The sequence below is a fragment of the Aethalodelphis obliquidens genome, unplaced genomic scaffold (assembly GCF_003676395.1).
Source record: "Aethalodelphis obliquidens isolate GAN/ISIS:26980383/991018 unplaced genomic scaffold, ASM367639v1 scaffold26, whole genome shotgun sequence".
NCBI classification, from domain to species: domain Eukaryota; kingdom Metazoa; phylum Chordata; class Mammalia; order Artiodactyla; family Delphinidae; genus Aethalodelphis; species Aethalodelphis obliquidens.
Window position 1 is genome coordinate 23,544,789 of NW_020837970.1, and position 27,539 is coordinate 23,572,327.

Genomic DNA, 27,539 nt, shown 5'->3' on the forward strand with positions numbered 1-27,539 from the left:
GTAAAATAAACATGCTTTAATTTACATGCTTTTAATATACAAATATATAAATATTGAACAAATTATTCAGATTTGTCATACATCTGTTTGCTATACATTTGTATACAATTACCTTAGGGCCTAAGACTTAAAAAAAAAAAAGATAAAATTTAAAAAGTTTTAGATGCCATAAGCCAAAGACTGGTTAGATTTACCGATCACAGTTATGTTTATACTTCTAATAAGCTTAAGTAAGCCTCTTTAAAGAAATGAGTTTTCAGTGTTTTATGGACACTGGAGTCTCTATCAAGGAAATGTGGAATGTGTGAAATTCAAGGATGACATTTACTCAAGACTCATGATTTTACAAAGAAAAAACATTTATTTAAAACAAAATGTCACTGGCTTATTTATCATAAAGTATATACATAGGGATTTAGAGTAGCTAGTGTTGGCCTTTCTCTAACCTAAAAGAAATGATTTAACAGAAAATTAGCACTTTCACAAAATCTTCTCTTTTTGTTGTGATAGACCATGTTTTCTATTTGGAGCTATTAAAAAGTATCTGGTTACTCTAGCTAGAGGAAACCCATTCCCTGATTTTCTTTCACTGCTTATTTCTTCATTAATAGAGCAGCTTACTCCTCAGAGTTTATGTCTTGCTCCCCTGGGCAATTTAAGATATTTGATTTGATCTATAAATATCATAGAGTTTGTGCCATGCCTCTGTAAAAGCCTCCTTATGCTGAAATGTGCAGCAATGGAGATATTTCAATTCAGTTAGAATATTATACACTAGAGAGGCATTCTTTGTAATGTTCAAAAGCTGTTAATTTCAGAGGTTCAAGTTAAAGTAGCATTATTGAACCATTTCTCCTATTCTGATCCTATTGTAAAATGGAAACAACAAAAGTTTAAGGTTGTTTAAAAGACAGAGATAACAAAATGTTTTTTAACAGAATCTAAGGCAACTTTGCCTTAGGGAAAAAAATACTAACTTGAATTGCCACCTCAAATTTTGTTTGAAAGAAAGTAGATAGGGTATAAATAAACAAAATGATAAATTTATCCTAACATTCTACTTAATGAGAACATTTAAGATACTGCCTTGTGAATACCTTCTTAGTACATCCAATACTAGAAATACCATTTTCTTAGCACAACTTTACAGAAATGCCAGGTGCAAAGGTCAGTGGCATTTTAGCACAAAACCTTAATGGCGCACTCAAATTCTACTTAGAGGTTATGTTTCTTTAGCTGGTTCTAAATGTTTTAAGTTTATACTGCTCATAAACCTCAAAATATTAAAAGGGAGATGATCCAATACATTCCCTCACTTCACAAATGAGGATATATGACCAGAAAGGCCAGTGCTACAGAGCTCATCAGTGGCAGAGCTCTGAAGGCCTCCCCTCTACCTTTTGCTCTTTCCACCCTAACATCTTCCACCTTGGGACAACTTTCTAAAAGAGCTTAATATCACATGCCGAGACCTCAAGCCCACACCAGTGTTTGTTCATTCATTCATTCAACAAACATTTAACAGAATGTGCCTTGTATCAGGCACCATGCCAAATGCAGGAAATACACTGGTAATCAAAGACAGCATCCACATTTACAGCCCAGTAGTAAGGACTGGCTCCGAAAATGTGATACTGTATATAAGCTAAATTCTACAGAAACTGAATCAAACTAAAAAATTATATTTTGAAAGTTGCTGTGAGGACTTCCCTGGTGGTGCACTGGTTAAGAATCCACCTGACAATTCAGGGGAAAAAGCTTGGGGCCCTGGTCCAAGAAGATCCCACATGCCATGGAGCAACTAAGCCTGTGTGACTCAACTACTGAGTCTGTACTCTAGAGTCCACTGTAGAGCCCACAACTACTGAGCTCACATGCCACAACTACTGAAGCGCACACGCCTAGAGCCCGTGCTCCGCAACAAGAGAAGCCACCACAATAAGAAGCCCGCGCACCACAACGAAGAGTAGCCCCTGCTCACTGCAACTAGAGAAAGCCCGCACACAGCATTGAAGACCCAATGCAGCCAAAAATAAATAAATTTATACATATAAGAAAAAAGTTGTTGTGAATAGTTAACGTGTGCTCATCCTACTCAAAATAAATACTTTAAATCAATCACTTTCAACCTAGGTTCCTTGGAATCCAGGGGCATTTATATTATACTATTCTCATTTATATCATACTGTTCTGCATTATTTTTCAATTATGTCACATAAGTCTTGGGTCACCAAAGAAACCAATATCCTGGAACGTAGGAATCATTTCATTAGTTTGGCATTCCTAAAGTTTAATACTTAGTATTGATCACAGTAGTTACTTAAGAGTAGTTTTTCTTCCCTCACTACTTAAAGAGGAAATGAGGGGAGATTGGTTCAAGATGGCAGAGTAGAAGGACGTGCTCTCACTCCCTCCTGCAAGAGCACCAGAATCACAACTAACTGGTGAACAATAATGAACAGGAAGACACTGGAACTCATCAAAAAAGATACCCCACATCCAAAGACAAAGGAGAAGCCACAATGAGACGGTAGGAGGGGCGTAATCACAATAAAATCAAATCCTATAACTGCTGGATGGGTGACTCACAAAATAGAGAACACTTACACCACAGAAGTCCACCCACTGGAGTGAAGGTTCTGAGCCCCATGTCAGGCTTCCCAACCTGGAGGTCCAGCAATGGGAGGAGGAATTCCTAGAGAATCAGACTTTGAAGGCTAGCAGGACTTGATTGCAGGACTTCAACAGGACTGGGGGAAACAGAGACTCCACTCCTGGAGGGCACACACAAAGTAGTGTGCACATCAGGACCCAGGGGAAGGAGCAGTGACCCCAGACCTACCTGCTGGTGTTAGAGGGTCTCCTGCAGGGGCGGGGGGTGGCTGTGGCTCACCGTGAGGACAAGGACACTGGCATCAGAAGTTCTGGGAAATACTCCTTGGCATGAGCCTTCCCAGGGTCTGCCATTAGCCCCACCAAAGAGCCTGCGTAGGCTCCAGTGTTGGGTCGCCTCAGGCCAAACAACCAACAGGTCGGGAACCCAGCCCCACCCATCAGCAGAGAAGCAGATTAAAGTTTTACTGAGCTCTGCCCACCAGAGCAACAGCCAGCTCTACCCACCACCAGTCCCTCCCATTAGAAAACTTGCAGAAGTCTCTTAGATAGCCTCATCCACCAGAGGGCAGACAGCAAAAGCAAAAACAACTACAATCCTGAAGCCTGTGGAACAAAAACTACTTTCACAAAAAAACGGACAATATGAAAACACAGATGGCTATGTACCACATGAAGGAACAAGACAAAACCCCAGAAAAACAACTAAATGAAGTGGAGACAGGCAACCTTCCAGAAAAAGAATTCAGAAAAATGATAGTGAAGATGATCCAGGACCTTGGAAACAGAATGGAGGCAAAGATCGAGAAGATGCAAGAAATGTTCAACAAAGACCTAGAAGAATTAAAGAACAAACAGAGACGAACAATACAATAACTGAAATGAAAAATACACTAGAAGGAATCAATAGCAGAATAACTGAAGCAGAAAAACAGATAAGTGACCTGGAAGACAGAATGGTGGAATTCACTGCTGCGGAACACAATAAAGAAAAAAGAATGAAAAGAAATGAGGACAGACTAAGAGACCTCTGGGACAACATTAAACACAACAACATTTGCATTATAGGGGTCCCAGAAGGAGAAGAGAAAGAGAAAGGACCCGAGAAAATATTTGAAGAGATCATAGTCAAAAATTTCCCTAACATGGGGAAGGAAATAGCCACCCAAGTCCAGGAAGTGCAGAAAGTCCCATACAGGATAAACCCAAGGAGAAACACGCCGAGACACATAGTAATCAAATTGGCAAAAATGAAAGACAAAGAAAAACTACTGAAAGCAGCAAGGGAAAAATGACAAATAACATGCAAGGGAACTCCCATAAGGTTAACAGCTGATTTCTCAGCAGAAACTCTACAAGCCAGAAGGGAGTGGCATGATATACTTAAAGTGATGAAAGGGAAGAACCTACAACCAAGATTACTCTACCAGGAAAGGATCTCATTCAGATTCCATGCAGAAATCAAAACCTTTACAGACAAGCAAAAGCTAAGAGAATTCAGCACCACCAAAAACTAAGAGAATTCAGCACCACCAAAGCTCTACAACAAATGCTAAAGGAATTTCTCTAAGTGGGAAACAAAAGAGAAGAAAAGAACCTACAAAAACAAACCCAAAAAATTAAGAAAATTGTAATAGGAACATACATATCGATAATTATCTTAAACGTGAATGGATTAAATGCTCCAACCAAAAGACACAGGTTTGCTGAATGGATACAAAAACAACATCCATACATATGTTGTCTACAAGAGACCCACTTCAGACCCAGGGACACATACAGACTGAAAATGAAGGGATGGAAAAAGATATTCCATGCCAATGGAAATCAAAAGAAAGCTGGAGTAGCAATATATCAGATAAAATAGACTTTAAAATAAAGAATGTTAAAAGAGACAAGGAAGGACACTACATAATGACCAAGGGATCACTCCAAGAAGAAGATGTAACAATTATAAATATATATGCACCCAACATAGGAGCACCTCAATACATAAGGCAACTGCTAACAGCTATAAAAGAGGAAATCGACAGTAACACAATAACAATGGGGGACTTTAACACCTCATTTACACCAATGGACAGATCATCCAAACAGAAAATTAATAAGGAAACACGAGCTTTAAATGACACAATAGACCAGATAGATTTAATTGATATTTATAGGACATTCCATCCAAAAACAGCAGATTACACTTTCTTCTCAAGTGCGTATGGAACATTCTCCAGGATAGATCATATCTTGGTTCACAAATAAAGCCTTAGTGAAATTAAGAAACTTGAAATCATATCAAGCAACTTTTCTGACCACAATGCTATGAGATTAGAAATCAATTACACGGAAAAACCAGTAAAAAACACAAACACATGGAGGCTAAACAATACGTTACTAAATAACCAAGAGATCACTGAAGAAATCAAAGAGGAAATCAACAAATACCTAGAGACAAATGACAATGAAAACACGACAATCTAAAACCTATCGGATTCAGCAAAAGCAGTTCTAAGAGGGAAGTTTATAGCTATACAAGCCTACCTCAAGAAACAACAAACATCTCAAATAAATCATCTAACCTTACACCTAAAGGAACTAGAGAAAGAAGAACAAACAAAACACAAAGTTAGGAGAAGGAAAGAAACCATAAAGATCAGAGCAGAAATAAATGAAATAGAAACAAAGAAAACAATAGCAAAGGTCAATAAAACTAAAAGCTGGTTCTTTGAGAAGACAAACAAAATTGATAAACCTTTAGCCAGACTCATCAAGAAAAGGAGGGAGAGGACTCAAATCAATAAAATTAGAAATGAAAAAGGAGAAGTTACAACAGACATGGCAGAAATACAAAGCATCCTAAGACACTACTACAAGCAACTCTATGCCAGTGAAATCGACAACCTGGAAGAAATGGACAAATTCTTAGAAAGATATAACCTTCCAAGACTGAACCAGAAAGAAATAGAAAATATGAACAGACCAATCACAAGTAATGAAATTGAAACTGTGATTAAAAATTTTCCAAAAAAGAAAAGTCCAGGGCCAGATGGCTTCACAGGTGAATTCTACCAAACATTCAGAGAAGAGTTAACACCCATCCTTCTCAAACTCTTCTAAAAAATTGCAAAGGAAGGAACACTCCCAAACTCATTCCATGAGGCCACCATCACCCTGATACCACAACCAGACAAAGACACTACAAAAAAAGAAAATTACAGACTAATATCACTGATGAATACAGATGCAAAAATCCTCAACAAAATACTAGCAAACAGAATTCAACAACACATTAAAAGGTACAATACCATGATCAAGTGGGATTTATCCCAGGGAGGCAAGGATTCTTCAGTATATGCAAATCAATCAATGTGAAACACCATATTAACAAAATGAAGAATAAAAACCAAATGATCATCTCAATAAATGCAGAAAAAGCTTTTGAAAAAATTCAACACCCATTTATGATAAAAACTCTCCAGAAAGTGGGCACAGAGTGAACCTACCTCAACATAACAAAGGCCATATACGACAAACCCATAGCAAACATCATTCTCAATAGTGAAAAACTGAAAGCATTTCCTCTAAGATCAGGAAAAAGACAAAGATGTCCATTCTCACCACTATTATGCAACATAGTTTTGGAAGTCCTAGCCATGGCAATCAGAGAACAAAAAGAAATAAAAGGAATACAAATAGGAAAAGAAAAACTAAAACTGTCACTGTCTGCAGATGACATGATACAATACACAGAGAATCCTAAAGATGCCTCCAGAAAACTACTAGAGCTAATCAATGAATTTGGTAAAGTTGCAGGATACAAAATTAATGCACAGAAAACCTCTTGCATTCCTATACACTAATGATGAAAAATCTGAAAGAGAAATTAAGGAAACACTCCCATTTACCACTGCAACAAAAAGAATAAAATGCCTAGGAATAAACCTACCTCGGAAGACAAAAGACCTGTATGCAGAAAACTATAAGACACTGATGAAAGAAATTAAAGATGATACAAACAAATGGACAGATATACCATGTTCTTGGATTGGAAGAATCAATAATGTGAAAATGACTATACTACCCAAAGCGATCTACACATTCAATGCAATCCCTATCAAATTACCAATGGCATTTTTTACAGAACTAGAACAAAAAATCTTAAAATTTGTATGGAGACACAAAAGACCCCAAATAGCCAAAGTGGTCTTGAGGGAAAAAAACAGAGCTGGAGGAATCAGACCCCCTGACTTCAGACTATAAATCAAAGCTACAGTAATCAAGACAATATGGTACTGGCACAAAAACAGAAATATAGATCCACAGAACAGGATAGAAAGCCCAGAGATAAACCCATGCACCTATGGTCAACTAATCTATGACAAAGGAGGCAAGGATACACAATGGAGAAAAAACAGCCTCTTCAATAAGTGGTGCTGGGAAAACCAGACAGGTACATGTAAAAAAATGAAATTAGAACACTCCCTAACACCATACACAAAAATAAACTCAATGGGATAGGGAGGGTGGGAGGGAGGGAGACGCAAGAGTGAAGACATATGAGAACATATGTATATGTATAACTGATTCACTTTGTTATAAAGCAGAAACTAACACACCATTGTAAAACAATTATACCCCAATAAAGATGTTAAAAAATAAAATAAAGTAAACTAAAAATGGATTAGAGACATAAATGTAAGACCGGACACTATAAAACTCTTAGAGGAAAACATAGGAAGAACACTCTTTGACATAAATGACAGCAAGATCTTTTTTGACCCACCTCCTAGAGTAATGGAAATAAAAACAAAAATAAGTGGGACCTAATGAAACTTAAAAGCTTTTGCACAGCAAAAGGAACTACAAGCAAGACGAAAAGACAACCCTCAGAATGGAAGAAAATATTTGCAAACGAATCAATGGACAAAGGATTAATCTCCAAAATACATAAACAGCTCATGCAGCTCCATATTTAAAAAAGAAACAACCCAGGGCTCCCCTGGTGGCGCAGTGGTTGAGAGTCCGCCTGCCGATGCAGGGGACACGGGTTCGTGCCCCGGTCCGGGAAGATCCCACATGCCAGGCAGTGGCTGGGCCTGTGAGCCATGGCCGCTGAGCCTGCACTTCCGGAGCCTGTGCTCCGCAACGGGAAAGGCCACAACAGTGAGAGGGCTACGTACCGCAAAAAAAAAAAGAAAGAAAGAAAGAAAGAAACAACCCAATCCAAAAATGGGCAGAAGACCTAAATAGACATTTCTCCAAAGAAATGTCTTAGCCATACAGATGTCCAAGAAGCACATGAAAAGCTGCTCAACATCACTAATTATTAGAGAAATGCAAATCAAAACTACAATGAGGTATCACCTCACACCAGTTCGAATGGGCATCATCAGAAAATTTACAAACAACAAATGCTGGAGAGGGTGTGGAGAAAAGGGAACCCTCTTGCACTGTTGGTGGGAATGTAAATTGGTACAGCCACTATGGAGAACAGTATGGAGGTTCCTTAAAAAATTAAAAATAGAATTACCGTATGATCCAGCAATCCCACTACTGGGCATATACCCTGAGAAAACCATAATTCAAAAAGACACATGCACCCGAATATTCACTGCAGCACTATTTACAATAACCAGGACATGGAAGCAACCTAAATGCCCATTGACAGATGAACGATTTTAGAAGATGTGATACATATATACAATGGAATATTACTCAGCCATAAAAAGGAATGAAATTGAGTCATATGTAGAGCTGTGGATGGATCTAGAGACTGTCATGCAGAGTGAAGTAAGTCAGAAAGAGAAAAACAAATATTGTATATTAACACATGTATGTGGAACCTAGAAAAATGGTACAGATGAACCAGTTTGTAGGGCAGAAATTGAGACACAGATGTAGTGAACAAACGTATAGACACCAAGGGGGGAAAGTGATGGTGGTGGGTGGTGGTGTGATGAATTGGGAGATTGGGATTGACATATATACACTAATATGGATAAAATGGATAACTAATAAGAACCTGCTATATAAAAAAATAAAGAAAATAAAATTCAAAAAAAAAAGAGGGAACCAGGAGAAAGTTTTTGCAAATCATACATCTGACAAGGGACTTGTATAATAAAAGACCCAACAACCTAATCAACCCAATTTAAAAATAGGTAAGTTACCTAAAAGAAGAAAGGCCAAGTACATGAAAAGATGTTCAAAACCTTTAGCCATCAGGAAGATGCAAATCAAAACCATGAGATACCACATCATACCCACTAAGATGCCTATAATAAATAACACAGATAATAACGAGTGTTGGTAAAAATATGGAGAAATTGGGACCCTCATACACTGCTAGTGGGGATGTAAAATCGTACTGTTGCTTTGGAAAACAGTCTGGCAGTTCCTAAAAAGTTAAAGGGTGACCAAAGACCTAGCAATTCCACTCCTAGGTACATACTCACGACAAATGAAAACCGACGTCCATACAAAAACTTGTATATGAATGTTCATAGCAGCATTACTCATAATAGCCAAAAAGTAGAAACAATGTAAATGCCCAGCAAATGATAAATGGATAAAACATAGTATATCTAATGGAATATTATTTGGTCATAAAAATGAGTGAATTACTGATGCATGCTAGAACCTAGATGAACCTTGAAAACATTATGCTAATAAAAGAAGCCTGTCACAAAAGACCACATATTATATGATTCCATTTACATGAAGTATCCAGAATAGGCAAATCTAAAGAAACACAAAGCAGATTTTTGATTGCCTAGAGAGGGGGTGCTTTGGGGGGGGATATGAAAATGTTCTAAAATCAACTGTGGTGATGGCTGCATGTGAATATAGTAAAATCCACTGAATTATACACTTTCAATAGATGAATTATATGGTATGTGAATTGTATCTCAATAAAGCTGTTATTAAAAGAGAACCTCTTTATGACTAACTAATGACTGAGAAATATATGTACAAATATAGTAGTATATCAGAATTGAGAAAATATAACAAACAGTATAGGTATAACCTTCAGAAAAGCTATTTGAACAATTACCCCATAAGTTTTCTTAATAAACATAAAACTTAATGTGCAATGCCACTGCATTTATTTTCCTTATTTCTTTTTGATGTTTTATAACTTTCCCAGGAATAGTCTATTTTTTAAAAATTAAGACTTTGTTTCTCCCAACAAACAAAATCCAGGACCAAACAAGCACTTCACTGGTGAATTCTACCAAACATTTAAAGAAGAATTAATACCAGTCCTTCTCAGACGCTTCCAAAAAATAGGAAGGAACACTTCCAAACCCATTTTACAAGGCAAACACTACCCTGATACCAAAATCAGACAAGGATGCCACAAGAAAAGAAAATAACAGAGTAATATTCCTGATGAACATAGATGCAAAAATCCTCAACAAAATATTAGCAAACCAAATTTAACAATACATTTAAACAATCATACACTATGGTCAAGCAGGATTTATTCAAGGGATGCAAGGATGATTCAATATCCAGAAGTCAATCAATGTGATACACATTAACAAAATGAAGGATAAAAATCATATGGTTGACACAGATGGAGAGAACAAATGTATGGACACCAAGAGGGGAAAGCGGGGTGTTGGGGGGTGCTGGTGGGATGAATTGGGAGATTGGGATTGACATATATACACTAATATGTATAAAATAAATAACTAATAAGAACCTGCTGAATAAAAATATCAACTTAAATTCAAAAAAAATCATATGGTCATCTCAATAGATGCAGAAAAGCATTTGACAAAATTCGGCATCCATTGATGATTAAAAACTCTCAACAAAGCGGATATAGAGGGTACATACCTCAACATAATAAAGGCCATATACAACAAGTCCATAGCTAACATCATACTCAATGGTGAAAAGCTGAAAGCTTTCCTTCTAAGATCAGGAACAAGACAAGGATGCCCATTCTCACCACTTTTATTCAACATAGTGCTGGAAATCCCAGCAAGAGCAATTAACCAAGAAAAAGAGATAAAAGGCATCCAAATAGGAGAGGAAGAAGTAAAACTGTCACTATTTGCAGATGACATGATATTATACAAAGAGAAAACCCTAAAGACTCCATCAAATAACTTTTAGAATAAAGGAATTCAGTTTAAAGTTGCAGGATACAAAATGAATATACAAAAATCTGTTGCTTTTGTATACACTAATAACAAACTATCAGAAAGAGAAGTTAAGAAAACAATCCCATTTACAGTTGTATCAAAAAGAAAAAGATACCTAGGAATAAATTTAACCAAGGAGGTGACAAACCTGTAGAATGAAAGCCATAAGACATCGATGAAAGAAATTGAAGAAGACACAAATAAAGGGAGAGATATACTATGCTCATGGATTAGAAGAATTAGTATTGTTAAAATGTCCACACTGCCCAAACCAATGTACAGATTTAATACAATCTCTATCAAAATTCCAATGGCATTTTTCACAGAAATAGAATACACAATCCTAAAATTTGTATGGAAACACCAAAGACTCCAAATAGCCAAAACAATCTTGAGAAAGAACAAAGCTGATGGGATCATGTTCCCTGGTTTCAAACTACATTACAAAGCTATAACAATCAAAACAGTATGGTATTGTCATACAGACACATAGATCAATGGAACAGAATAGAGATCCCACAAATAAACCTACAAATATATGGTCAACTGATTTATGATAAAGGAGACAAGAATATACAATGGGTTATAAAATGAATAAGTCACAGGGATGTAATATGCTGCACAGGGAACATAGTCAATACCTTTATATGGTGTGTAATCTATAAAAATATTGAATCAGTACATTGTACACCTGAAACTAATATAATATTGTAAGTCAACTATACTTCAATTTTTAAAATGTATATAGATAGACAGATATACACAATGGGGAAAGGACAGCCTCTTCAATAAATGGTCCTGGGGAAACTGGACAGACATTTGCAAAAGGAAGAAACTGGACCACTATCTTACACCATACACAAAAATTAACACAAAATGGATTAAAGACTTGGACATAAGACCTGAAACCATAAAACTAGAGGAAAACATAGTCAGTAAACTCCTTGACATTGGTCTTGGTGATGATTCTTTGGATTTGACACCAAAAGCAAAGCCAACAAAAGTGAAAATAAGCAAGTGGAACTACATCAAACTAAAAAACTTCTACATAGCAAAGAAAACTACCAACAAAATGAAAAGGCAACCTACAGAATGGGAGAAATTATTTGCAAATCATATATCTGATAAGGGGTTAATATCCAAAATATATAAAGAACACATACAATTCAATGGCAAAAAAAAAAAAACCAAACAATCCAATTAAAAAATGGGCAGAGGATCTGAATAAACACTTTTACAAAGAAGACATACAGCTGGCCAAGAAGTAAATGAAAAGGTACTGAGAAGCACTGGTGAGGATGCAGAGAAAAGGGAACCCTTGTGCACTATTGGTGGGAATGTAAATCAGTACAGCCACTATGGAAAACAGTATAGATGTTCCTCAAAAAATTAAAAATATAACTATCACGTGATACAGCAATTCTACTTCAGGGGCTTTACCCAAGGAAAACAAAAACACTAACTTGAAAAGATATTTGTAACCCATGTTCATTGCAGCATTACTTACAATAGCCAAGATATGAAAACAACCTCAGTGTCCACAAATGGATGAATAAAGAAAATGTGATACACACACACACACACACACACATATGTGCGTGTGTGCATGTACACACACACACAATGGAATGTTATTCAACCACCAAAAAGAAGGAAATCCTGCCATTTGTGACAACATGGATGGACCTTGAGGGCATTATGCTAAGTGAAATAAGTCAGACAGAGAAAGACAAATACTATGTGATCTCACTTATATGTGGAATCTTTAAAAAAAAAAATAGGAAAAAAAAAAAAAAACCCAGTTCATAGATACAGAGGAACAGGGAGAGCGGGGTGGGAGAAATGGGTGAAGGGGCTCAAAAGGTAAAAAATTCCCTTTATAAAATAAGTCATGGGGGTGTAATGTACAGCATAGTGACTGTAGTTAATAAAACCATGTTACATATTTGAAAGTTGCTAAGAGAGTGAATCTTGAAAGTTCTCATCACAAGAAAAAATTTGTAACTGTGTATGGTGGCGGATATTAACCAGACTTACTATGGTGATCATAAACAATTAAAAAATATAATGCCTTTTAGAGCAGTTTGAGGTTCATAGCAAATCTGAGGGGAAGGTACAGAGATTTTTATATGCCCTGCCCCACCCAAATGCACAGCCTCCCCCATTATCAACATCCCCATCAGAGCAGAACATTCCTTGCAACTGAGGAACCTACACTGATATATCGTTATCACCAAAATCTATAGTTTACATTACACTTGCCTCTTGATGTTATATATTCTATGGGTTTGGACAAATTTATGATGGCATGAATCCATCATTACGGCATCCTACAGTATTTTCACTGCCCTAGAAATCCTCTGTGCTCTGCCTATTCATCTCTCCCCCTTCAACCCCCAGCAATCACTCAATTTTGTACTGTCTCCATGGTTTTGCCTTTAACAGTCTATTTTGATAACTATTTTAATAACAGATTATGGTACTTGAATGGTCTGAATGTTTGTTTCTTCCCAAAATTCATGTTGAAATCCTAACCTCCAAAGGTTATGGTATTGGTAGGTAGGGCCTTTGGGAGCTGCTTCAGTCATGAGGGTGGAATCCCCATGAACAGGGCTAGGACCTTATAAAAAGGCTCCAGAGAGCTCCCTAGCACATTCTGCCATAAGAGGACACAATAAGAAGTCTGAGACCTGGAAGAGGGCCCTCATCCAACCACACTGATCCCAGACTTCCAGCCCCCAGAAGTGTGAGAAATCAATGCCTGTTGTGTATAAGCTTCTCCGTGTGTGGCATTTTGCTATAGCAGCCCAAATGGACTAAGCCAGCATTTGAGTAATACCAACTGCACACTTTTTTCTTTGTAAACCTCAACAGTACATTTTTAAAGTGTCAACAGCAAATGTGCGAACATCCTTTATAAGTGAAGAGACTAAAGTTCTGAAAGGTAGTCATTTGCCCAGGATCATAGAGCAAAAGGCTGGGAAGCTGACTTGTCACAAGACTTTGAAGCCAGGTTTGTCACCCAAGTCCATGGTTTTTCCATATCAAGTGATTCTACCTTTATAGGTTAAGTGCCAGTTAATCACAGAACTCTAACTGCAACCCAGATCAATCCTCTTTCCTCTTACTCAGTAGGCTTCTTGAGGTTATGGAAAATGAGAATAGGGGACTCTTTATGCATTTAAATGTTAAGCACTAACATATATAATGATATAGAGAAACATCTTTATTTTTCTTAGTCATATATGTGATCCCTCCCCTGGGAGAGGCCTTCCTGATGCCAATGGTCCTAGGATAAAAGAAGAATCCTGCTGTTCTCAAACACTGCTGACAGAAATGTAAAGTGTTACTGCCTTTTGGAAAAGTAATCTTGAAATATTTTAATCTTGCAAAATTTATCAGAAAATAAAAGTATATATTCCCTTGATTCAGCAACCCCATACCTAACTCCCATAGCAATAAAAGCACCAGTACATAAGGACATATGCACAAGAATGTTTACCACAGTAAACACTGTAACAAAAATCTGGAAACAAAACAAACAATTAGAGTATAACATATCCATTACATGAAATATTATGAAGTCATTAAAAGGCTTACAGGACAAAGGTGCCAGGACCACTCAATGTGGGAAAGAACAGTTTCTTCAACAAATAGTGTTGGGAAAACTGGTTAGCCACACGCAAAAGAATTAAGTGGGATGCTTACCTAACACCATATACAAAAATCAGCTAAAAATGGATTAAAGACCTAAATTTAAGACCCCAAACCATAAAACTCCAAGAAGAAAACATAGGGGAAAAGCTTCATAATACTGGATTTGGCAATGATTTCTTGGAAATGACACCAAAAGCACAAGCAATACAAACAAAAATAGACAAATGAGACTATATCTAACTTAAAAACTTCTGTGCATCAAAGGATGTAATCAATTTTCTAAACAAGTATATACAAAATCTTTATAAATTCACATATTTCTCCAAAAGTGTACAAGCAGTCTCAATTCATTGGGACAAAAATCAATATTTTTGTGCTCCACAGGTCACTGAATGAAGTCTTTGTACAGTTCAGGGAAGCTATGGATAGAAACTGAGTTAGGTTTGAAAAACAATACTGTGTCATGTAAAAACAACAATTTACAGCCGCTGTGGACAGCCACTTGCTCCCTTTCAGGGTTCCAGGTCCCCTCGCGTGGCAGAGGTCTTCCATTTGAAGGCTTTCTGTGGTCCTCGTGGACAGTGCCTTGGATCTCTGTGAGGTCCTCAGTAGTGTCTCTGTGTCGGAGGAGAGGTGCCAGGATGCATGGGGTGGAGTCGCCGTCATCAAAGCAGACATGCTTGCTGTCTTCCCTGGTGCTCAGTGTCCGCATGTTTGCATGGCATCTGTGGCTTTCAGTCGGGTCGAGTTGCCCTGTGGGCAGGAGGAGGGCACGTGGGACAAGGCTGTTGAGCATTTGAGTGTTTGAGCGTTTCCTCGGGGGTCAGGGCCACAAATCCTGCTGGCTGGGGAGCTGGCCGGAACGTGGCCGGGAAGGTGGCCTAGTTTCCACCGTGGGGTTTGACTCTGGGTCATGGTTACTGAAGACCACTGCTTCCCGTGGTCAGCGTCCCTGCGGGTCCCCAGAAGGTGATCTGGCCTAGTTGGCCTGAAGTGGCACCTGGGCTGAATTCCTTTGGCCCCTTGAGAGGAAGACAGGCTGCATCTTGCCTGTAGCCAGCTGCAGCGAGGCGTCAGCTTGCCCACGGGAGGCTCCCTTGTTCGTGGAAGCGCTGGGAGTGGCCCCAAGTGCACATCAGATGTGCTTGTAGCTGGCAGGGTCTCCAGGTCCACACAAATGTGACACCCACGGCCGGGAGGCCGGTCCCTCAAGTCTATGTGCTTTGGTCAGAAGGTGGGGCTGCTGGAGAGTGGGAGCCCGTGGTCTATTTCAACAGCCCATCGGGGTCAAAGTTCGCATGCGGCCTCTTGAAGGCAGCTGGGGTCTTTCTCCATTCAGTAGGAGGGTCCGAGGCCAGGGCTCTGTGTATAAGGTGTGGTTTTTACTGTTCGAGGCTCTGCAGAGGAGCAAAGGGACACACAGAGACCAAGACGCAGATTCAGAGGCACACACAGAAATCTGCAAGTACGTCCATACACGCAATCACAGACGCACGCACGCGCACACACATACACCCTCTCACACGCAGGCCCACCTACGTGCCTACCTTCCTGCAGTTGTGCTGTCAGACATGCATTCAGTTCTCCTAAGTGATAGAGGTACTTGGGAAGCAGGTGCAGGGCTCACGCCCAGGTAAATGTTTGCCTGAATCGTGTTCTCTGAGGACCCGGGTCCAATTCTGAAGCCTGTGTGATTTCTGTCTACTTCTCAGGTGCACTTGCTGGGCAAGCCTGGCTGTCGGCGAAGACAAGAAGACCTTCGCATGGCCTGAGGACTGGAGGTGGTAGGGAGACCTGGAAGAAGTGAGGTAGGCCCAGGGTGCCGAGCGTGGCTGTGGATACCTCAGGACAGCAGGCCTTCAAGCACCCCAAGATGTGCCACTGGATATTAGGGTTTCCTCAGACAGGCCCAGTGGCTGCAAGCATGGATTGACTGTTCCTCTTGCTGAGTGGCCTGGGGGCTGTGGATTCCCCAGGCTGTTGGAGTACTTGGGGGTCACTGGCTCCTCGGCGGAGCCACACGGCCTGCCCTGTTGGGTTCTGCAGCGTCCCAGCACGTGCTTGCATCGATCATGACACCCTTGTATGCATTCCTTGGAAAATCTGAACAAAATGTGGGAGAACACTCTACCGTCTCCTCATCGAATCTGAGGTCCAAAAAATAAAATAAAAACAATTCACAGTTGAAATGAAACACTGTGTATGCGTTAATACCTGCCATAAAACAACAATTTATCTAATACAATATTAACCTGCTTGTCATGTAACCCAATGTTCATTGCAGCACTATTTACAATAGCCAGGACATGGAAGCAACCTAACTGTCCATCGACAGATGAATGGATAAAGACGTGGCACATATATACAATGGAATATTACTCAGCCATAAAAAGAAACGAAATTGAGTTATTTGTAGTGAGGGGGATGGACCTAGAGTCTGTCATACACAGTGAAGTCAGAAAGAGAAAAACAAATATCGTATGCTAACACATATATATGGAATCTAAAAAAAAAAATGGTTCTGAAGAACCTAGGGGCAGGACAGGAATAAAGACGCAGACGTAGAGAATGGACTTGAGGACAGGGGGAGGGGGAAGGGTAAGCTGGGACGAAGTGAGAGAGTGGCATGGACATATATACACTACCAAATGTAAAATAGATAGCTAGTGGGAAGCAGCCGCACAGCACAGGGAGATCAGCTCAGTGCTTTGTGACCACCTAGAGGGGTGGGATAGGGAGGGTGGGAGGGAGAGGCAAGAGGGAGGGGATATGGGGATATATGTATACGTATAGCTGATTCACTTTGTTATACAACAGAAACAAACACAACAATGTAAAGCAATCATGCTCCAATAAAGATGTTAAAAAAAATTAACCTACTTGCTAAACAGGCTTTGATTTATAAGATGCATATATTTCCAAAACTGTTCAACATCTCTACTTATAAATTAATTCACAGGATTCATACAGTTGCCTTTTAGTTTCAAAAGGGTGTTAGCAAAAATAATACGAGGAGACCTTCAAGATGGCAGAGGAGTAAGACGTGGAGATCACGTTCCTCTCCACAAATACATCAGAAATACATCTACATGTGGAACAACTCCTACAAAACACCTACTGAACGCTGGCAGAAGACCTCAGACTTCCCAAAAAGCAAGAAACTCCCCATGTACCTGGGTAGGGCAAAAGAAAAAAGAAAAAACAGAGACAAAAGAATAGGGATGGGACCTGCACCAGTGGGAGGGAGCTGTGAAGGAGGAAAGGTTTCCACACACTAGGAAGCCCCTTCACTGGTGGAGATGGCGGGTGGGCGGGGTGGGGTAAGCTTCGGAGCCACGGAGGAGAACACAGCAACAAGGGTGCAGAGGGCAAAGCGGAGAGATTCCCACACAGAGGATCGGTGCCAACCAGCACTCACCAGCCCAAGAGGCTTGTCTGCTCACCTGCCAGGGTGGGTGGGGGCTGGGAACTGAGGTTCCGGCTTTGGAGTTCAGATCACAGGGAGAACACTGGGGTTGCCTGCGTGAACACAGCCTGAAGGGGGCTAGTATGCCACAACTAGCCCGGAGGGAGTCCGGGAAAAAGTCTGGAACTGCCTAAGAGGCAAGAGACCATTGTTTCAGGGTGTGCGAGGAGAAGGGATTCAGAGCACCGCATAAACGAGCTCCAGAGACGGGCATGAGCCGCGTCTATCAGCGCAGACACCAGAGACGGGCATGAAGCGCTAAGTCTGCTGCTGCAGCCACCAAGAAGCCTATGAGCAAGCACAGGTCACTATCCACACCTCCCCTCCCAGGAGCCTGTGCAGCCCACCACTGCCAGGGTCCCATGATCCAGGGACAACTTCCCCAGGAGAGCACACAGCGCGCCTCAGGCTGTTGCAACGTCACACTGGCCTCTGCCGCCACAGGCTCGCCCCGCATTCTATACCCCTCTCATCCCCGGGTCTGAGCAAGCCAGACCACCCTAATCAGCTGCTACTTTAACTCCGTCCTGTCTGAGTGAAGAATAGATGACCTCCGGTGACCTAAACGCAGAGGCAGGGCGAAATCCAAAGCTGCACCCCAGGAGCTGTGAGAACAAAGAAGAGAAAGGGAAACTTCTCCCAGCAGCCTCAGGAGCAGTGGATTAAATCTCCACAATCAACTTGATGTACCCTGCATCTGTGGAATACCTGAATAGACAACGAATCATCCCAAAATTGAGGTGGTGGACTTTGGGAGCAACTGTAGACTTGGGGGTTTGCTTTCTGCATCTAATTTGTTTCTAATTTGTTTTATGTTTACTGTAGTTTAGTATTTAGAGTTTATTAGCATTGGTAGATTTGTTTATTGATTTGGTTGCTCTCTTCCTTTTTTTAATATATATATATTTTTCCTTTTTCTCTTTTTGTGAGTGTGTATGTGTATGCTTCTTTGTGTGATTTTGTCTGTATAGCTTTGCATTTACAATTTGTCCTAGGGTTCTGTCCGTCTGTTTTGGGGTTTTTTTTGTCTTTTTTTAGTATATTTTTTAGCCCTTGTTATTGTTGGTGGATTTGTTTTTTGGTTTGGTTGTTCTCTTCTTTATTTTTTTAATACTTTTAAATTTTTTTAAATACTTTTAAAAATTTTTTATTTTAATAACTTTATTTAATTTTTCTTTCTTTCTTTCTTTTTTCTCCCTTTTCTCCTGAGCCATCTGGCTGACAGGATCTTGGTGCTCCGGCTGGGTGTCAGGCCTGTGCCTCTGAGGTGGGAGAGCTGAGTGCAGGACACTGGTCAACCAGAGACCTTCTGGCTCCATGTAATATCAAACAGCAAAAGCTCTCCCAGAGATTTTGATCTCAATGCTAAGACCCAGCTCCACTCAATGACCAGCAGGCTACAGTGCTGGACAACCCAAGCCAAACAACTAGCAAGACAGGAACACAAGCCCACCCATTAGCAGAAAGGCTGCCTAAAGTCCTAAAAAGGTCACAGACACCCTAAAACACACCACCAGACGTGGACCTGCCCACAAGAAAAGATCCAGCCTCATCCACCAGAACACAGGCACCAGTCCCCTCCACCACGAAGCCTACACAACCCAATGAAACAACCTTAGCCACTGGGGACAGACACCAAAAACAACAGGAACTATGAACCTGCAGCCTTCAGAAAGGAAACTCCAAATACAGTAAGTTAAGCAAAATGAGAAAACAGAAAAACACACAGCAGATGAAGGAGCAAGGCAAAAACCCACCACACCAAACAAATGAAGAGGAAATACGCAGTCTACCTGAAAAAAAAATTCAGAGTAATGATAGTAAAGATGATCCAAAATTTTGGAAATAGAATGGAGAAAATACGAGAAACGTTTAACAAGGACCTAGAAGAACTAAAGAGCAAACAAACAATGATGAACAACACAATAAATGAAATTTTAAATTCTCTAGAAGGAATCAATAGCAGAATAACTGCGGCAGAAGAATGGATAAGTGACCTGGAAGATAAAATAGTGGAAATAACTACTGCAGGGCAGAATAAAGAAAAAGACTGAAACGAATTGAGGACAGTCTCAGATACCTCTGGGACAACATTAAATGCACCAACATTCTAATTATAGGGGTCCCAGAAGAAGAAGAGAAAAAGAAAGGGACTGAGAAAATATTTGAAGAGATTATAGTTGAAAACTTCCCTAATATGGGAAGGGAAATACTCAACCAAGTCCAGGAAGCACAGAGAGTCCCATACAGGATAAATCCAAGGAGAAACATGCCAAGACACATATTACTCAAACTGTCAAAAATTAAATACAAAGAAAACATATTAAAAGCAGCAAGGGAAAAACAACAAATAACACACAAGGGAATTCCCCATAAGGTTAACAACTGATCTTTCAGTAGAAACTCTGCAAGCCAGAAGGGACTGGCAGGACATATTTAAAGTGATGAAAGGGAAAAACCTACAACCAAGATTACTCTACCCAGCAAGGATCTCATTCAGATTTGATGGAGAAATTAAAATCTTTACAGACAAGTAAAAGCTAAGAGAATTCAGCACCACCAAACCAGCTTTAAACAAATGCCAGAGGAACTTCTCTATGCAGGAAACACAAGAGAAGGAGAAGACCTACAATAACAAACCCAAAACAATTAAGAAAATGGTAATAGGAACATACATAGCAATAACTACTTTAAATGTAAATGCTCCAACCAAAAGACACAGACTGGCTGAATCGATACAAAAACAAGACCCATATAAATGCTGTCTACAAGAGACCCACTTCAGACCTAGGGACACATACAGACTGAAAGTGAGGGGATGGAAAAACTTATTCCATGCAAATGGAAATCAAAAGAAAGCTGGAGTAGCAATTCTCATATCAGACAAAATAGACTTTAAAATAAAGACTATTACAAGAGACAAAGAAGGACACTACATAGTGATCACGGGATCAATCCAAGAAGAAGATATAAGAATTGTAAATATTTACGCACCCAACATAGGAGCACCTCAATACATAAAGCAAATGCTAACGGCCATAAAAGGGGAAATCGACAGTAACACAATCATAGTAGGGAACTTTAACACCCTACTTTCATCAATGGACAGATCATCCAAAATGAAAATAAATAAGGAAACACAAGCTTTAAAGGATACATTAAACAAGATGGACTTAATTGATATTTATAGGACATTCTGTCCAAGAACAACAGAATACACTTGTTTCTTAAGTGCTCATGGAACATTCTCCAGGATAGATCATATCTTGTGTCACAAAACAAGCCTTGATAAATTTAAGAAAATTGAAATTGTATCAAGCATCTTTTCTGACCACAACGCTATGAGACTAGGTATCAATTACAGGAAAAAATCTGTAAAAATACAAACACATGAAGCCTAACAATACACTACTAAATAACCAAGAGATCACTGGGGAAATCAATGAAGAAATCAATAAATACTAGAAACAAATGACAATTAAAATACAACAACCCAATACCTAGGGAATGCAGCAAAAGCAGTTCTAAAAGGAAAGCTTATAGCAATACAATCCTACCTCAAGAAACAAGAAAAATCTCAAATAAACAACCTAACCTTACACCTAAAGCAATTAGAGAAAGAAGAACAAAAAACCCTCAAAGTTAGCAGAAGGAAAGAAATCAAAAGGATCAGATCAGAAATAAATGAAAAAGAAATGAAGGAAACAATAGCAAAGATCAATAAAACTAAAAGCTGGTTCTTTGAGAAGATAAACAAAATTGATAAACCATTAGCCAGCCTCATCAAGAAAAAAGGGGAGAAGACTCAAATCAATAGATTTTGAAATGAAAAACGAGAAGTAACAACTCACACTGCAGAAATACAAAGGATCATGAGAGATTACTACAAGCAACGATATGCCAATAAAATGGACAACCAGGAAGAAATGGACAAATTCTTAGAAAAGCACAACCTTCCGAGACTAAACCAGGAAGAAATACAAAATATAAACCGACCAATCACAAGCACTGAAATTGAGACTGTGATTAAAAATCTTCTAAGAAACAAAAGCCCAGCACCAGATTCTATCAAACATTTAGAGAATAGCTAACACTTCTCCTTCTCAAACTCTTCCAAAATATAGCAGAGGGAGGAACACTCCCAAACTAGTACTACGAGGACACCATCACCCTGATACCAAAACCAGACAAAGATGTCACAAAGAAAGAAAACTACAAGCCAATATCACTGATGAACATGGATGCAAAAATCCTCAACAAAATACTAGCAAACAGAATCCAACTGCACAGTAAAAGGATCATACACCATGATCAAGTGGGGTTTATCCAAGGAATGCAAGGATTCTTCAATATACACAAATCAATCAATGTGATACACCATATTAAAAATCGAAGAAAAAAACGATATCATCTTAATACATGAAGAAACATCTTTCGGCAAAATTCAACACCCGTTTATGATAAAAAACTTCCAGAAAGTAGGCATAGAGGGAACTTGCCTCAACACAATAAAGGCCATATATGACAAACCCACAGCAAACATCATTCTCAAGGGTGAAAAACTGAAACCATTTCCACTAAGATCAGGAACAAGACAAGGTTGCCACTCTCACCACTATTATTCAACATAGTTTTGGAAGTTTTAGCCACAGCAATCAGAGAAGAAAGAGAAATAAAAGGAATCCAAATCAGAAAAGAAGTAAAGCTGTCACTATTTGCAGATGACATGATACTATACACAGAGAATCCTAAAGATGCTACCAGAAAACTACTAGAGCTAATCAATGAATTTGGTAAAGTAGCAGGATACAAAATTAATGCACAGAAATCTCTTGAATTCCTATAAACCAATAATGAAAAATCTTAAAGAGAAATTAAGAAAACACTCCCATTTACCACTGCAACAAAAAGAATAAAATACCTAGGAATAAACCCACCTAGGGAGACAAAAGACCTGTATGCAGAAAATTATAAGACACTGATGAAAGAAATTAAAAATGATACAAATAGATGGAGAGATATACCATGTTCTTGGATTGGAAGAATCAACATTGTGAAAATGACTGTAGTACCCAAAGCAATCTACAGATTTAATGCAATCCCTATCAAACTACCAGTGGCATTTTTCACAGAACTAGAACAAAAAACTTCACAATTTGTATGGAAACACAAAGGACCCCGAATAGCCAAAGCAATCTTGAGAAAGAAAAATGGAGCTGGAGGAATCGGGCTCCCAGACTTCAGACTATACTACAAAGCTATAGTAATCAAGACAGTATGGTACTGGCAAAAAAACAGAAAGATAGATCAATGGAACAGGATAGAAAGCCCAGAGATAAACCCACGCACATATGGTCACCTTATTTTTGATAAAAGAGGCAAGAATATACAGTGGAGAAAAGACAGCCTCTTCAGTAAGTGGTGCTAGGAAAACTGGACAGCTACATATAAAAGAATGGAATTAGAACACTCCCTAACACCATACACAAAAATAAACTTAAAGTGGATTAAAGACCTAAATGTAAGGCCAGACAGTATAAAACTCTTAGAGGAAAAAATAGGCAGAACACTCTTTGACATAAATCACAGCAAGATCCCTTTTGACCTACCTTCTAGAGAAACAGAAATAAAAACAAACAAATGTGACCTAATGAAACTTCAAAGCTTTTGCACAGCAAAGGAAACCATAATCAAGACAGAAAGACAAGCCTCAGAATGGGAGAAAATATTTGTAAACAAAGCAACTAACAAAGGATTTATCTCCAAAATTTATAAGCAGCTCATGCAGCTCAATATCAATAAAACAAACAACCCAATCCAAAAATGGACAGAAGACCTAAATAGACATTTCTCCAAGGAAGATATACAGATTGCCACCAAACACATGAAAGGATGCTCAACATTACTAATCATTAGAGAAATGCAAATCAAAACTACAATGAGGTACCACCTCACACCAGTCAGAAGGGCCATCATCAAAAAATCTACAAACAGGGGGACAAGGGGAAGATGGCAGAAGAGTAAGACGCGGAGATCACCTTCCTCCCCACAGATACACCAAAAATACATCTACACGTGGAACAACTCCTACAGAACACCTACTGAACGCTGGCAGAAGAACTCAGACCTCCCAAAAGTCAAGAAACTCCCCACGTACCTGGGTAGGGCAAAAGAAAAAGAATAAACAGAGACAAAACGATAGGGACGGGACCTGCACCAGTGGGAGGGAGCTGTGAAGGAGGAAAGGTTTCCACACACTAGGAAGCCCCTTCGCGGGCGGAGACTGCTGGTGGCGGAGGGGGGAGCTTCGGTGCCGCGGAGGAGAGCGCAGCAACACGGGTGCGGAGGGCAAAGCGGAGAGATACAGAGGACAGCACAGAGGATTGCTGTCGACCGGCACTCACCAGCCCGAGAGGCTTGTCTGATCAACCACCGGGGCGGGCGGGGCTGGGAGCTGAGGCTCGGGCTTCGGTCTGGTCTGAGCGCAGGGAGAGGACTGGGGTTGGCGGAGTGAACACAGCCTGCAGGGGGTTAGTGTACCACGGCTAGCTGGGAGGGAGTCCGGGGCAAAGTGTGGACCTGCCGAAGAGGCAAGAGACTTTTTCTACACTCTTTGTTTCCTGGTGAGCAAGCAGAGGGGATTAAGAGCGCTGCTTAAAGGAGCTCTAGAGACGGGCGCGAGCCGCGGCTAAAAGCGCGGACCCCAGAGACGGGAATGAGACGCTAAGGCTGCTGCTGCTGCCACCACCAAGAAGCCTGTGTGTGAGCACAGGTCACTATCCACACCTCCCTTCCGGGGAGCCTGTGCAGCCTGCCACTGCCAGGGTCCCGGGATCCAGGGACAACTTCCCCGGGAGAACGCACGGTGCGCCTCAGGCTGGTGCAGCATCAAGCCGGCCTCTGCCGCCGCAGGCCTGCCCCGCACTCTGTGCCCCTTCCTCCCCGCCGGCCTGAGTGAGCCAGAGTCCCTGACGTAGCTGCTCCTTTAACCCCCGTTCTGTCTGAGTGAAGAACAGACGCCCTCCGGCGACCTACACGCAGAGGCAGGGCCAAATCCAAAGCTGAACTCCGGGAGCTGTGCGAACAAAGAAGAGAAAGGGAAATCTCTCCCAGCAGCCTCAGAAGCAGCGGATTAAAGCTCCACAATCAACTTGATATACCCTGCATCTGTGGAATACATGAATAGACAACGAATCATCCCAAATTGAGGAGGTGTACTTTGCGAGCAAGATTTATGATTTTTTCCCCTTTTCCTCTTTTTGTGAGTGTGCATGTGTATGCTTCTGTGTGAGATTTTGTCTGTATAGCTTTGCTTCCACCATTTGTCCTAGGGTTCTATCCGTCCGTTTTGTTTTTTAAAAATTTTTTTCTTAATAATTATTTCTATTTTAATAACTTTATTATATTTTATCTTACTTTATTTTATTTTACTTTATCTTCTTTCTTTCTTTTTTTCCTTCCTTCCCTCCTTCCTTCCTTCCTTCCTTCCTCACTCCCTCCCTCCTTTCTTTCTTTCTTTCCTTCTTTCTCTTTCTTTCTACTTCTACTAATTCTTTCTTTCTACTTTTTCTCCCTTTTATTCTGAGCCGTGTGGATGAAAGGCTCTTGGTGCTGCAGCCAGGAGTCAGTGCTGTGCCTCTGACGTGGGAGAGCCAACTTCAGGACACTGGTCCCCAAGAGACCTCCCAGCTCCACATAATATCAAACGGTGAAAATCTCCCAGAGATCTCCATCTCAACGCCAGTACCCAGCTTCACTCAACGACCAGCAAGCTACAGTGCTGGACACCCTATGCCAAACAACTAGCAAGAAAGGAACACAACCCCACCCATTAGCAGAGAGGCTGCCTAAAATCATAATAAGTCCACAGACACCCCAAAACACACCACCAGATGTGGACCTGCCCACAAGAAAGACAAAATCCAGTCTCATCCACCAGAACACAGACACTAGTCCCCTCCACCAGGAAGCCTACACAACCCACTGAACCAACCTAAGCCACTGGGGACAGACACCAAAAACAACGGGAACTACGAACCTGCAGCCTGCAAAAAGGAGACCCCAAACACAGTAAATTAAGCAAAATGAGAAGACAGAGAAACAAACAGCAGATGAAGGAGCAAGATAAAAACCCACCAGACCTAACAAATGAAGAGGAAATAGGCAGTCTACCTGAAAAAGAATTCAGAATAATGATAGTAAAGATGATCCAAAATCTTGGAAATAGAATAGACAAAATGCAAGAAACATTTAACAAGGACCTAGAAGAACTAAAGATGAAACAAACAACGATGAACAACACAATAAATGAAATTAAAAATACTCTAGATGGGATCAATAGCAGAATAACTGAGGCAGAAAAACGGATAAGTGACCTGGAAGATAAAATAGTGGAAATAACCACTGCAGAGCAGAATAAAGAAAAAAGAATGAAAAGAATTGAGGACAGTCTCAGAGACCTCTGGGACAACATTAAACACACCAACATTCGAATTATAGGGGTTCCAGAAGAAGAGAAAAAGAAAGGGACTGAGAAAATATTTGAAGGATTATAGTTGAAAACTTCCCTAATATGGGAAAGGAAATAGTTAATCAAGTCCAGGAAGCACAGAGAGTCCCATACAGGATAAATCCAAGGAGAAATACACCAAGACACATATTAATCAAACTGTCAAAAATTAAATACAAAGAAAACATATTAAAAGCAGCAAGGGAAAAACAACAAATAACACACAAGGGAATCCCCATAAGGTTAACAGCTGATCTTTCAGCAGAAACTCTGCAAGCCAGAAAGGAGTGGCAGGACATATTTAAAGTGATGAAGGAGAAAAACCTGAAACCAAGATTACTCTACCCAGCAAGGATCTCATTCAGATTTGATGGAGAAATTAAAACCTTTACAGACAAGCAAAATCTGAGAGACTTCAGCACCACCAAACCAGCTTTACAACAAATGCTAAAGGAACTTCTCTAGGCAAGAAACACAAGAGAAGGAAAAGACCTACAATAACGAACCCAAAACAATTAAGAAAACGGGAATAGAGACATACATATCGATAATTACCTTAAACGTAAATGGACTAAATGCTCCCACCAAAAGACACCGATTGGCTGAATGGATACAAAAACAAGACCCATATATATGCTGTCTACAAGAGACCCACTTCAGACCTAGGGACACATACAGACTGAAAGTAAGAGGATGGAAAAAGATATTCCATTCAAATGGAAACCAAAAGAAAGCTGGAGTAGCAATTCTCATATCAGACAAAATAGACTTTAAAATAAAGACTATTACAAGAGACAAAGAAGGACACTACATAATGATCAAGGGATTGATCCAAGAAGAAGATATAAGAATTGTAAATATTTACGCACCCAACATAGGAGCACCTCAATACATAAAGCAAATGCTAACAGCCATAAAAGGGGAAATCGACAGTAACACATTCATAGTAGAGGACTTTAACACCCCACTTTCACCAATGGACAGATCATCCAAAATGAAAATAAATAAGGAAACACAAGCTTTAAATGATACATTAAACAAGATGGACTTAATTGATATTTATAGGACATTCCATCCAAAAACAACAGAATACACATTTTTCTCAAGTGCTCATGGAACATTCTCCAGGATAGATCATATCTTG

At 39.9% G+C, this 27,539-nt stretch overlaps 1 protein-coding gene and 1 non-coding gene across 2 annotated transcripts in view; one reads left to right on the forward strand and one right to left on the reverse strand.

Moving 5' to 3' along the window:
* CHRNA5 (cholinergic receptor nicotinic alpha 5 subunit) overlaps positions 1 to 27,539 on the reverse strand; it is a 75,789-nt gene that overhangs the window by 13,616 nt on the left and 34,634 nt on the right. The window lies entirely within an intron of this gene.
* On the forward strand, positions 16,484 to 16,576 carry LOC113629384 (small nucleolar RNA SNORD116). The gene has a single exon (XR_003436516.1). It is a non-coding gene; the product is annotated as a small nucleolar RNA SNORD116 (small nucleolar RNA).